The sequence below is a fragment of the Aotus nancymaae genome, unplaced genomic scaffold (assembly GCF_030222135.1).
Source record: "Aotus nancymaae isolate 86718 unplaced genomic scaffold, 86718_ANA_hifiasm-v0.15.2.pri h1tg000029l, whole genome shotgun sequence".
In the NCBI taxonomy this organism is placed as follows: Eukaryota; Metazoa; Chordata; class Mammalia; order Primates; family Aotidae; genus Aotus; species Aotus nancymaae.
In genome coordinates, this window is record NW_026988442.1 from 41,445,588 (window position 1) to 41,459,009 (window position 13,422).

The 13,422-nt window shown below is 63.0% G+C and overlaps 1 long non-coding RNA gene across 1 annotated transcript; it reads right to left on the minus strand.

Moving 5' to 3' along the window:
* Window positions 1-5,176: 5,176 nt before the first annotated feature.
* LOC135276935 (uncharacterized) lies at window positions 5,177-11,869 on the minus strand. Its single transcript, XR_010344485.1, has 3 exons — window positions 11,755-11,869; window positions 8,916-9,066; window positions 5,177-5,843 (listed from the first exon to the last, which is right to left on the minus strand). It is a non-coding gene; the product is annotated as an uncharacterized LOC135276935 (long non-coding RNA).
* Window positions 11,870-13,422: the final 1,553 nt, after the last annotated feature.

Genomic DNA, 13,422 nt, shown 5'->3' on the forward strand with positions numbered 1-13,422 from the left:
CCTCCCCCATCTGTGGCACAGGTTTGAATCTGTCGAGTGGCTTCGTGGCCACCACCTCAGAATCTCCAAAAGCAGCAGCAGTGGGAACCATCCCCCCACTGAAGCTTGTGAAAATGCAGATTCCTGGGTGACACTGCCAGACCCTCTGTTTGGGGGTTCTAGAGTAGGGACTTCACTGCATCCTCCTACAGCTGCTCTGGGGTGGTGAGCTCCCCATGTGCACAAGCATTTAACCAAAGCACCCAGCTTCAGGCGACAGGAGGGCAGGCGGGACCAGATGACCTCCAGCTCCGTCTCAGATCCACTGACCGCCCAGGGGTCACGATCACCTGATTCTCAACAGGGTGGTGGACGACAAAGCTGGTGGGAGCACAGGGCCCTTGGAGTGAGGGGTGCTGCACAGTGAGTGCCCGAGGGGCGCATCCGCCATGGGCCTTCATCACACCCTGCCCGGGGCCACCAGCTCCAGGGGGCCACTGTGGCCTGCACCCCGAGGAGGAGACCACCCCCTACGGGTATCCAGAGGCTGCTGCCATGTTTGTAAATGCTACGCGCAGGGAACCCAAAAGTCCCTGGCCCAAAGGAAACAAACCCCAGAGAGCGCCTGCCTGGCCCACGAGGAAGAGCCATCTTGGCGTCCCATCCGCACTAGGACTCAGCTTGGCAGCCTGCACGCTGCAGCATTGAGTTTCTTTCCAAATGAGTTTGGCGTTTTTTATAAAAAGCACCTTTATAACAATCCCAGAATGAATATTTATAGGGCAGCGACGAGGGAGCCAGCTAATTGTGGCTGAGATGCTGCCGGATCAACATCCTCGGCTCCCAGAGGACGTGCACAGGAGAGCAAAGCTGCTCCCTTAGTCCCTGGGCTCGGGGCTGCGCTCCGGGTGCGGGGAAGAGGCCAGAAGGAGCCCTCTAACCCTAGCAGATCCCAGGCCAGTGCTATGACCGAGGGCATTCGGGGCTGGGGAGGGTCTCAGAAATAAGGCCCTTGGGAGGCAGCGAGGGGCCACAGCCGAGTGCAAAGGGAGAATCTGAGAATTCTGCCGCGCGCCGTCCGGGCCTCCTCCGTCCGGAGCTGAGTTACAATCTTCGGGTGGGGCAGGAGGCCGGGAGGCGAGGCCCAGTGTGGGTGTCCATCAGGGCGGCTTGGGCAGGACAGCCCAGGACCCCTGTTGTCCACCTTGGAGATCAGAAGCTCTGAGCTCTCCCCCAGCCACCTCCTTCGGTGGCGCCCCGGGAGAGGGGCAGGGACTAGCTGCCCAGAGTGGGGCCGGGCGTAGTTTGGTTCCGGAGCTGGAGGCAGCTGCGAGAGATGCTGGTGAAATCCACAGGGATGGGGTCCCCTCGGAGCTGTGGGGCTTTGCTGATAGCATCACTGTGGCCCAGGACGCAGGGAACAGAAGTGGGTGGCTAGAATCAGGTCCTTCTTCCTCCCTGGAAATGGGAATCTGTCTTGACCCAGAAAAATGCCTCTGCAAGAGCCGGTGGACTCCCTGGGGTGAGGGACCCGCCAGCTCCTTCCCTGCCTGTGGTCCTTGTCCCCTGCAGGACCAGCCTGAGTGGGTGGGAGCTGGGCACTGTTCCTTATCGTCTAGCAGTGCTGGGGAGGGGAGGGTCCCCACCATGGATATGTCCGTGGAGAGGGGCTCCTCTCAGCCCCAGCACTGCTCCCCAACCCTGACCCTGCTCATCCACTCACCCCTGTAAAGATGAGCGAAGCTGCAGCTCCAAGGGGTTTGGGCAGGCAGCTGAGAGGAGCGTCGGGCAGCTGAGAGGAGCGTCGGGCAGCTCAGAGGGGCACCGGGCAGCTCAGAGGAGCGTCAGGCAGCTGAGAGGGGCGTCGGGCAGCTGAGAGGGGCGTCGGGCAGCTGAGAGGGGCACCGGGCAGCTCAGAGGAGCGTCGGGCAGCTGAGAGGGGCACCGGGCAGCTCAGAGGAGTGTCGGGCAGCTGAGAGGGGCACCGGGCAGCTCAGAGGAGCGTCGGGCAGCTGAGAGGGGCACTGGGCAGCTCAGAGGCGCGTCTGGCAGCTGAGAGGGGCGTCAGGCAGCAGAGAGGAGCCCAGCTTGCCCACCTCCACTGGCTCGAAATGACTTCCTTTTGCTTCTAGGATGAGTCAATGTGAGTCCTCACAGAGGAGAAGCTGCTGGACACAGAGAAACCCTTGTCACCCCCACCCAACACCCATACCCACACCCACACACACACCCACACCCACACCCAACACCCACACCCACACCCACACCCAACACCCACACCCACACCCAACACCCACACCCAACACCCAACACCCACACCCAACACCCACACCCAACACCCAACACCCACACCCACACCCAACACCCACACCCACACCCACACCCAGCACCCGACACCCACACCCACACCCACACCCAACACCCACACCCACACCCAGAACCCAACACCCACACCCACACCCAGAACCCAACACCCACACCCACACCCACACCCACACCCAACACCAACACCCACACCCACACCCACACCCAGCACCCAACACCCACACCCACACCCACACCCAACACCCAACACCCACACCCACACCCACACCCAACACCCAACACCCAACACTCACACCCACACCCACACCCAACACCCAACACCCACACCCACACCTAGCACCCAACACTCACACCCACACCCACACCCAACACCCAACACCCACACCCACACCCACATCCAACACCCAACACCCACACCCACACCCAACACCCACACCCACACCCAACACCCACACCCAACACCCACACCCAACGCCCAACACCCAACACTCACACCCACACCCACATCCAACACCCAACACCCACACCCACACCCACACCCAGCACCCAACACCCACACCCACAGCCAACACCCAACACCCACACCCACACCCACATCCAACACCCAACACCCACACCCACACCCAACACCCACACCCACACCCAACACCCAACACTCACACCCACACCCACATCCAACACCCAACACCCACACCCCCACCCAACACCCATACCCACACCCACACCCACACCCAACACCCACACCCACACCCAACACCCAACACCCACACCCACACCCAACACCCACACCTACACCCACACTCAACACTCACACCCACACCCACACCCACACCCAACATCCACACCCACACCCAACACCCCCACCCAACACCCATACCCACACTGAGCTGGAGCAGAGAGCAGAGGAAGAAGGCGGGGAGCAAGGCTTCAGAGTCCTGGGGATCCAGAGAGCTCCGAGGTCAGCCTGGAGTCCCAGGGCCCTGTTGTATGTCCCCTGCCCCTCGGGGTCCTCCCCATATCCCTGGGGTGAATGGCGCAGGTGGACCAGAGGCTGCCCAGCGCGGACCCAGAGCCTCCGAGTGACCCGTGCTGGAGGCTCCAAGCAGTGCCATGTGGACATCGAGAAGCATCCGGAGTCTGTGGCGGCAAAGCTGTCACCATTCTGAATGGGATATCCGTGGCTGGAAGCACATTGCTCTCCCCTGACACCATAGCAGTGAAATATTACTTTCCTTATGAGCTGCCAGGGAGGCCCTCCCCACTGCCACTCAGGTAGCACGTGCGAAGTGGTCTGGCTCCGTGTGCACCTGTGTGCACTGAGGCTGGGCAGGGGGCAGCCTTCCAGGCGAGGCGGGCGATGATGGCGAGGTCCTGCTTCTTCTGCGGCGTTGTGATCACTCCGAGTCCACGGGCCCTTCACACACAGCTCTGCTTCCCGCCCCCAACATGCCTGTGTGAGCTGCCTGCCGGGGCGTGAAGCAGGCAGAGGGGACGGTGGCAGAGCGCTGTGGGCTACGTTTCCTGCTGGGAGCTCAGACGAATGCACGGGGACCTCTTAAAGGCTCTGAGAAGTCCTGCAGGCTGGACATACTCTTCATCCGATGAACACAGAAGCCACTGGTGGCATTGTTCTTAGGAGCGCCCTCAGGCCCCTGATGTGCCTCCATGTGTGGCCCACTCTCCAGGCAGAGAGAAGCCGCCATGTCGATGGCAGGAGCCCAGACACGCCCTGGAGAGGTCCTGTGTCCAGGGAGCTGCCCCCTGTGTGATTTCCTGGAAGTGGAGTCCTGCAACCTGTGGCCTCTGTGTCTGCTTCCTGCACTGAGCAGCATTTTCAGGCCCTTCCGTGTTGCCACGTGTGACTGGTGCTGGGCAGAGCTCCAGATGCTTTAGCGAGGCCTTGGTATAGAGGAGTCGAGGCTCAGCCTGGGGACCACTCCCTGTCCCTGGACAGGTGCCGCCTGCCTGCCTAGGCCTGCCTGCCTGTGGATCCAGCCCTCAAGGGCCAGGCAGGTCAGCACAGAGGGGCTGGTCCTTGGGCACAGTGCCAGGGGGCTGGGCAGGGGCATCCTCTAGGTGCCCGCACTCCCCTGAGAGCTGCACTGAGCCCTTCTGAGCCCGCCCCTTCATTCCACCATGGTCTCCACATAGCGATCCTCCCTGGCTTGGAGCAACCTGACAGCTCTCGGGGGCACAGCAACAGAGCCTGCTGGGCAGGAGCTGGCCAGGAATCGAAGAGCACAGGGAGCAGGGGCCTCTGGAGGCCGTGGGGTGGCCCCTCCTCCACGCCAGCGGCAGGGAGTCCCCCAGGGGAGCTGTGTGCACGCTCATCCTCCGCACTCCACGATGACCTTCTGGGCTGGAGGGTCTCAGAAGGTCCATGGGGTGGGGGGCAATGAGTCTCCTGTGGCTGCTGTAACAAAAGTCACACGTTTATTCTCTTGCGGTTCCGAAAGCGGAAGAAATCTGAAGTCCGGGAGTCGGTGGGGCTCACGGGCTGGGTGGCCCTGAGTCCCAGGCAGAGGTCACCGAGAGAGGGTTGGGCTGCACTCTGAGCTGGGCTTATCTTTTTTAAAAAACTGGTGAAATTCACATAACATAAAATGACTGTTGAATGAGTGTGGTGCAGTGACATTCAGCACATTCGCCCAGCCACCGCCTCCGTCTACCCCCCAGGCGCTTTCATCGCCCCCGACCCCCCAGAGCTACGGTGCCTATGAGGCCGTTCCTCCCGTTCCTGCCCCACCCAGCTCCACAGAGCTGCCTGCTCTGTGCTGTGCGTCTGCCATCAGCAGAATCCTGCAAGCGGTGGCCTCTGTGCCTGTCTTTCATGCTGAGGGGTTTCTGGGCACTTCATGTTACCTTAAGCATCCCCGCGCCACCCCTGTTTAGGGCCGAATGCTATTCCCCTGTGTGGATATGTTGAGCTTCGTTTATTTATTCATTTATTTAAAGATGGAGTCTCGCTCTGTCGCCCAGGCTGGAGTGCAGTGGCGTGATCTCGGCTCACTGCAACCTCCGCCTCCTGGGTTCAAGTGATTCTTGTGTCTCAGCCTCCCACGTAGCTGGGAATACAGGCACCCACCACCACACCTGGCTAAATTTTGTATGTTTAGTAGAGACGGGATTTCACGATGTTGGCCAGGCTGGTCTTGAACTCCCAACCTCAGGTGATCCGCCCACCTCGGCCTCCCAGAGTGCTGGGATGACAGGACATGCTTTGTCTATCATCAGCCCACAGACCTGCGGCCACCTCCACCTTTTGGCTACTGTGAATAGTACCGCTGGGAACTCTCCTGCGCCTATTTGTTAGAATACGTCTTTTGATTCTGGGGAGCATGTGCTGTATTAGTCAGTCTTGCATTGCTGTAAGGATAAACCCGAGGCTGGGTAATTTATAAGAAGAGGTTTCGTTGGCTCATGGTTCTGCAGGCTGTACAGGAAGCATGGTGCTAGCATCTGCTTGGTTTCTGGTCAGCCCTCAGGAAGCTTACAATCATGGCAGAAGGCGGAGGAGCAGGCTTGTCACATGGCCAGAGCTGGAACAAAAGACAGAGTTGAAGGGGAGGCACTACACACTTTTCAACACCCAGATCTCTCAAGAACTCACCGTGGAGACAAGTGCAGGGAACCCAGCCACGAGGGATCCGCCCCAGGACCCAAACCCCCAGGCCCCAGCTCCAGCACTGGGGCTCACATCTAAACGCAGGCTTTGGAGGGGAGGTGCAAGCGCTGCCGTGGGCCCAGGAGCGGAACTGCTGGGTTTATGGCTTCGTTTTTGGAGGGACTGCCAGGCTGTTTCCACAGTGGCTTCACCTGTATGGAGTGGTCAGGGGTGGGGTGAAGGGGGACCCATGGGTGGCCGGGCGGCAGGGACAGGGTTTGGTCAGGAGCCAATACCCTGATCCCTGCAGGAAACAAGAACGGCAGAGCCCAAGAGAGCCCCACGTGTTCACGGCCACCCTGTACCGACACAGCTGTGGGGTCAGCTCCAGGGACGTGGCCTGCTCAGCCTCAGTCCTCTGTTGGGAGCCCAGTGTCTATGGATTTCCCGAAAAAGGGGTGCCAGGTGCACACTGCACTCGGTGGGCCACTGGTCTGGGCCCAGTGGTGGGCCTCTGCTGGGACACAAGATGTCGTGGAAAATACTGGCTTCAAGAAGCCCGAGAAACCCACCCCACAGAGCCTCTTGGCTGCCTGGGGCTTTGTCCTGTAGCGGTGGGTGACTAGGGACAGCTGGAATCCTGCGGACAAAGTGGGAGCAGCTCCCATCACAGCCACCGCTGACTGGGACCACAGCTCCCCAACGGCCCCCCCTGCCTCTGGGGTTGGGCATCCTGGCAGGTGTCCCCACCCTCTGTGGCCTGACCCTCCAAGGGCACTGGCCCTGCCTTACACCTCCCCCACTGAACAAGCCCCAGCCTCACCCCACTCACAAAGCTGAACACATATGACGTGGATTCAGTCAGAGCCCCCTGCCCTGCCCACGACCCAGCTGTTCAGATTGATGGATTGATTGATTGAGTCATTCATTCATTCACTTGGTCCTCTGAGCTCCAGTGTCCGAAGGCTGAAGGGAGGTGAGGCGGCAGCCCTGCCTGGGGCCTTCCCTGAGCTCCTCCGTCCTCGTCACCCCCGAAGGGGTGCTGCGGTTCCCCTTCCCAGGTGAGGAAGCCGAGATTGGACAGGTGAGAACCCTGCCCTTATTCACAGCCAGGCCCAGGCTCGGAGGGACCTCCCCTCCACCAGGGCACAGGGATGCTGGTGCCACGGGGCCACCTCCCCCAGCCTGTCTTGCTGGTGGCAGGAATGCCAAGGACATGTGGGCAGCAGGGCCCTGCCCTGGACGAGGGTCCATCTCAGGGTGTCTGCCCCACGGCTGAGGGCCCCCTCTCCCCAGCAGCCAGGGCCTGATCACAGCTGCTCCTGGGACCCTCACCCTGACTGTGTGAATCTCTGCCCACGATAAAGACCCCAACCCACAGCTATGGGGGGTACAGGAGGACGATGTGGGTCACATTCTGAGCACGGACATCCCAAGGGGGTTGTGATGCCGCCGCCCAGCCCTGGGGGCTAAGGGGCCACTTGGGACACTCAGTGGTGGCCCAGGGTGAGGCTGGAATCCAGGATCAGGTGGGTCCTTCCCAGCAATGCAGCCCCCTTCCCAGGCCGGATGGGTGTCCCTGTGGGAGGTGCTGTGGCGTGGGGCCTCCTGATCGCCCTTGGCTTCCGGGAGACCTCGGCTCTCCTGCACCCGCCCCCGCTCAGCTCATGCGGTGAACTCCCCTCATGCCGGGTGCCCTGTGGCCAGAGTCGGCATATGCCTCCACTTAGCCAAATCCCAGGCCCCTCGCTGGGAGCTGCCCCCGCCCAGCCAGCCCCGGGACCCCGTGGGGTGGGCCGCAGTCTCTGCGTGAAGAAGCCTTTCTCCCGCCGCTCTGGCCGGGCACGGCCTCTTCTGCACCTCACAGGCCGCCGTCTCGGTGCTCCCCACTCTCCAGCCCTGCTCCCCTCTGGCTGCACTCAGGGTTCTGGGGCTGGAGCAGGTTCACATCTGGGAACAGACTAGGATGTAGGGGCAGGAAGGCAGGCTCTGGGTCTTTGAGTGCTGGGCAACTGGTTTTTCCTCCTGAGCCTCAGTTTCCCCACCTGCAAAATGGTCTCAGAAGGCTCCCTGGTGATGGGACGTCCCCCTCCCGGGGGTGCACCCTGTTCCCCAGGGCCCAGGCCGTAGGGCTCCCCCTGCCTCTCTGATATCACTGTGGGGGCCTGTTCATTCACCCTACCCAGGACTTCCCTGAACTCTGACCTGTCCCCCAGGGCCCAGGCCTTCTGACATCCCCCCTTGCTCCTGTGACCACATCTGCTCCACCAGTGAATCTTTCAGGCAAACTTTCAAGGCACCGCCAGAACTGGGCAGCCCTCCCCAGGGCACCGTGGCTGGGCGGGGCCTTCTGATGCTTCAGCCTCTGCCCTCCACCCTCACCCTCAGCAGAGCAGCCACAGGGGCCCTGCCACAGCCATGCCAGCCTGTCCAGGGCCCTGCCCCTCAGCGGGACACGCACAGCCCTGGCACTGGCCTACAAGGCCTGGCGTGGTCTGACCCTGCCCGAAGCCTGACCCCAGGCCACCCTTCCACCGCCACTGCCCCGTTCAGCCATGCCAGCCTCTTGCTGCCCGCTGGACATGCCAGGGCCCCCTTCCCGCCTCCCGGCCGCTGCCTCTCTGTGCAGCTCCCCGGGCTGCTCTTCTGGGACCCTTCCCCGCCTGCCCCTCCGATATCACTGGGGGGCCTGTTCATTCACCCCACCCAGGCCTTCTCTGACCTCTGACCTGCAAGGCCACCCCAGGCCCTGCCCCCTACTCTCCGGCTGCTCCTTCTGGCCGCCATGCCCAGTGCTGGGCCTGTCTCCGAATTTGCTGGGTTGTGCATTTTCTCTCTCCCCTGCTGTCCGACATGGCGCCAGCTACACGAGCCTTCTGAAGCTGAAACAAATCAAAGCCGCGCCGAGTAGAAGATCCGGGTCTGCAGTGGCACCAGCCCCGTTCCCGCGTGCTCGGCAGCCACTCGTGGCCAGTGGAAGCCACGTGGGATGGGGCAGAGCACTTACCGTCATGGCGCGTGGTCACCCTGCAAGGGCGGGGTGAGCCTGCTGTCCCCCGCTTGGGTCCTAGCTCAGGCGTCCCTGTGGGGTGAGGGCTTCGGCGGCCTTGCTGTGAGGTCTTCTGCTTGCTTCTTCATTCGTTCACACTTTAAACCACCTGCAGACATTAAGGGGAACGTTTGGGGGGCCTAAGCCACCTCTCCCCTTTCTTCTTCTCTGCCCCCGTGCCCCTCCCTCCTGTCTCTCCCCCTCCCCTCCCTCCTATCTCTCCCCCTCCCCTCCCTCCTGTCTCTCCCCCTCCCCTCCCTCCTGTCTCTCCTCTCCACTGCGGTCTCCCTTTCAACCCTGGTGGAATGGGCGTCGGGCAGCATGGCCTGGGCCATCAGGGGGCAAGGGCAGCTCTGGGACATGGTTGGGGAAGACTGGCCGGGTCCAGCTCTGATCCATGCTGGGTGTGGGACCTTGGGCAAGTGAGCACCCACCTCGAGCCCCGGTTCCTCCTCGGTAAAGTGGGGAGAGCAAAATGCCCTCCTCTCGGGGTGCCTTGAGCTCAGCGTAGAGCCCCGGAAGAAGCTTCTGGAACACCAGGCATCCTAAGCGCTGTGTGCCAGCTGCTACTGCGAGGCTGGTGCTGCGGGTAAATGGGGAAACTGCTCTGTCCTCTGGCTTTGTCCTCGGGACCGTGGGGACCTGGGGGTCTGGCCACCCACAGCAGCCCTTCTCCGGGGAAGTGATGGCCGTGTGCCTGTGCCCTGGTCCGTGGGTATGGCTGCCGAGGAGGGTGATTTATGGCCTTGTCTGCCACACCCCCTCCCTCTTACCGCCACAGGCCACCCGACTCCTCGATAGAGCCGCCTGCCCAGGCCGGCACCCCGCTCCCTACCTCCCCTGCTGACCCCAGCTGCAGGTCTGGCCTGCCCCCCTCACCCCTGCCTGGAGAGGGCAGATAAAAGGAAGTGGGGTGCGGGGGAGGGGCCTGGCAGGGGGAGTTTGGACACTGCCAGTGGGAAGCCGAGTGGCTACTCAGTTTCCAGAAAAGTGCTCGGACCTGGTGGAAGCTTGAAGCCTCCTGGCCTCATTCGTGGTGAGACGTGGGGTCTTCAGCGGGGCGTACAGGGCTGGGAGCAGGGCCTGGCATCGCCCAAGAAGCCTCTGGACTGGGCAGGGGCAGGGGGCGCCCCTTTGTCCCCTGATGTTGCTGGCAGGACACCATGTCCCAGAGCTGCCCTTGCCCCTGATGGCCCAGGCCATGCTGCCTGAGGCCCACTCCACCATGGTTTGAAAGGGATGCCCCAGTGGGTAGAAGAGACGAGAGGGAGGGGAGAGGGGAGAGAAGGGAGGGCAGGGGGCAAGAGACGGGAGAGGCGTCTTAGGCCCTGACACCCCAGGGTGTCTGTCTGCGTGGCGAGTGTGGCTGGGGCTCCAGCTCCATGGCTCTGCAGAGCCGGCCTCGGGGTGTGGGGAAGGGGCCGTGAGCCCAGAAGGTGAACCTAGAAGAGGGACCGCTTCTCAGCTCCCGCAGGCCATCCTGGGGGATACAGCTTCCTCACAGGGGTACCCTGGGATTAGATGTAGCTGAGCCTGTTTTGAGCGGTATGGGCTCCCCAGCCCTGTGCCCCAGACTGGCCAGAACCACAGGGGTGCCTTCCCAAGCCCGGGAGGCGGTGGGGGCATTTCTGAAGAGGTTTCTGAACCGATGACCTATGCTCTGGACAGAACTGACAAATAGCAAAGCTCATTGTCCCCACCACATGGGCCTGCACCTGCCACCAACCAGCGGGCCCTGGACCACTGCGGTCCGCCACCATTCCACGTCGCAGTCCCTGGTCCTGTGGGGCCCCAGAGAGACGGGATGAACAGCCAGCGTCACACAGCCTGTGAGGACGATCTGCCAGTCCAGGCCCTGTCCCAGGCCCACATCTGTTACATAATTGGGGCATGAAATCCCAGAAGGGGGAGCTCCTGAGCCCGACCAGCACCGGGGATTGGGGTCTCCCCATCACACACCCTTGGTGGCAGGGTCTGGCTGGGGGTGGAGGGGGCAAGCAGGTGGGCCTTGCCACTGTCCAAGGTGACAGCATTTGTCCTGACTTGGGGTTGGCTCAAGAGTCTCTGGAAACCCAGGTGGCTCCATCACCACCTGATCCTGGCCCCAATTCTGGGCAAAAGGGCAGAGCCAACAGGGGACCCAGGAGTGTGTGGCCCGGGTGGGCTCAGCCTACTGGGGGCCCAGAGCCGTGAAGGAGGCCGTAGCCTCCTGCCCCTACCCCCTAGCCCTGACCCTGCACCCTGGGAGATCCCCGAGTCTCCCCAGGGCACCTAGGAGCCGGCTGGGTGGCATGGAGGCCGCTGCCCGGCTACCGGCTACCAAGGAGGCGCCTGTGTGCTGGGCTGCGCTAAAAATAGCAGGGGGATCTCGGCAGGGACAGCCGGTGGGAGGCCTGCCGGGGAGGGGCCGGGAGGGGCCGGACAGCAGCCCCGGCCCGGGACCCGCCGTCAATGGCGTGGGTGCTCCCACCCTGTTCCCGGTGGCCGGGCCAGCCACGGCCCAGCTGACAGGCTATTTTTTCCCCTGCTTGACTAAATATGGTCAGGGAGTGCAGCCCGAGGGGGCCACTTGGCCAGGCCCGCGTGTTTGGGATGCTTGGCCGGGTATATAAGAACTGCAAAGGTGAGGCGGGCTCCTGACCTGAGGGGGGCCCCCACGCCCGCTCTGGCCTCTCGGGTCAGGCCCTCCCCTCCCCTCCCCCGCCGCCTGTGTCTCGGGAGCCGGCTGTGTGCGTGTGAGAGCCCGCCCGCCCGTGGGACCTTCCCTTTTGTTCGCCCTGACCTCCACTTTCTCTACCTTGTGCTGACCCCGCTGGGGTGCAGGGGCTCCCTGCGGAGGAGGCCGGGCTCAAGGTGTGCAGCTTGGCTGCGTCTCCCTAACTCTGCACCAGCGCCTCCTCTCTCTCTCTCTCTCTCTCTCTCTCTCTCTCCTCTCTCTCTCTCTCTCTCTCTCTCTCCCCCCCAAGATCTCCCTCCCGCTAGGTCTGCGCTGCTGCAGGAGGGCTGGGGGAAGGGCAGGGGTGTGGAGAGGGGGTGCCTGGTGTCTTCTTTCTCTCTCTGCCCCCCTCAAGTGCGGACACATGGATCTCCGGCCCCCACCCCTGCCTTCGCGATTGGCTCCAGGAGAAGGTGGCTGGTGCGGCCGCTGCTGCAGCATCTCCTAGGGAGCCGCGACCCTGCATCCGCCGCCGCCGCCGCCGCTGTCACCAGCCCGGCCCCAGGGGTGCCCCAGGCTCCTCGGTGAGTCCTGCTCAGCCCGTAGCCATGGCCGGGCAGCCGGGACGGCCCCTGCAAACTTGACGGGCGCCACGGTGGGGGTGTGCCTGCCGGCGAGGTGGGTGCTGTGGGTGCCGGCGCCGTGTGGGTGCTGGCGAGGTGCGGCTCTGGCGGGGGTGCCGTGGAGTTTTCTCTTGGCTCGCGGCATCACCCACATTTGGAAAACTGCAGAGCCAGCAACCGGCAGGGCCGGGAGGGCGCGTCCAGCTGGGAGGCAGGAACTTTGACTTGCGGGCATTTTGCAAGAGAGCAGCCGCCCCCAGCACAGGCAGCAGCGGGCGTGGGGGCTTCAGGGCTGGGGGGGCGCGATTCGCCTGACACTCTGCAACAAAGCCCCAGCAGCCGGGCGTGGGGCTAAACTTACCTTCAACTCTGGTGTCCCCCACTGAGGTGCTGGTGGGGGGCAGGGATTCCCGAGCTGAGCGGCAGCAGGCCGGGCTGCCTCCGGTCGGACTCCGCACTTCTGCGGCTCTCCCAGCCACGTCAGGGTCAGGAGGCATTGACAGGAGCAGGACAGGGCGGGGGGCGGGGGGCATGCGTGGGCGGAGACTAGGGGGGCTTTGGGGAGAGCAGCCCTGGGGGTCTGGGTCTGTGCGGGTCCCTGCTGGGGAGCTTCAGTTCCTCGTGGCCTCCCTCAGGCTGGTGCTGGGGGCCAGGGTGGCATTCGCGGCTGAAGAGCCCCTGACGAGGCCCAGGGCGCCAGGAGCCCGCTCTGCTCACGGTGGGGTCTGCTTGGAGGTGGCTGGGTGCTCTTTTTCTATCTAGGTGGGAAACTTTTTGAAAAGTGACTGTGATTCATTTGTGAATGGTTAGAAGTCCTACGGGCTCCGGCTGGGTCTGGGGTGACTCTCCTGCCCTTCGGGACTCCCAGCTTCCCCCAACCCCCATCCCTCATCCCAGTGAGTGCCTCAGAGGTGGGGAGGGCTTGAGCCAGGCTGTGAGAGTGTCCCAGGCTCTGAGGGCTCCTGTGCCAGGGAGCGGGGACGTTGAGGAGGCCTTTTCCCTGGACTCCGGGGGCAGTTGTGGTGGGGATCTCGGGAGGGTGCCGACGAGCGGCAGAACCCCAGGCACCCCTGAAGCGGAAGCTCAGGCTGCGGTGTCGGGTGCCCTTTTTGTATCCTTGGCTCCGTGAAAATGATAAATCACAGCAGCTACATGGAAATGGGACATCAGCTTCTGCTTCTTTCTG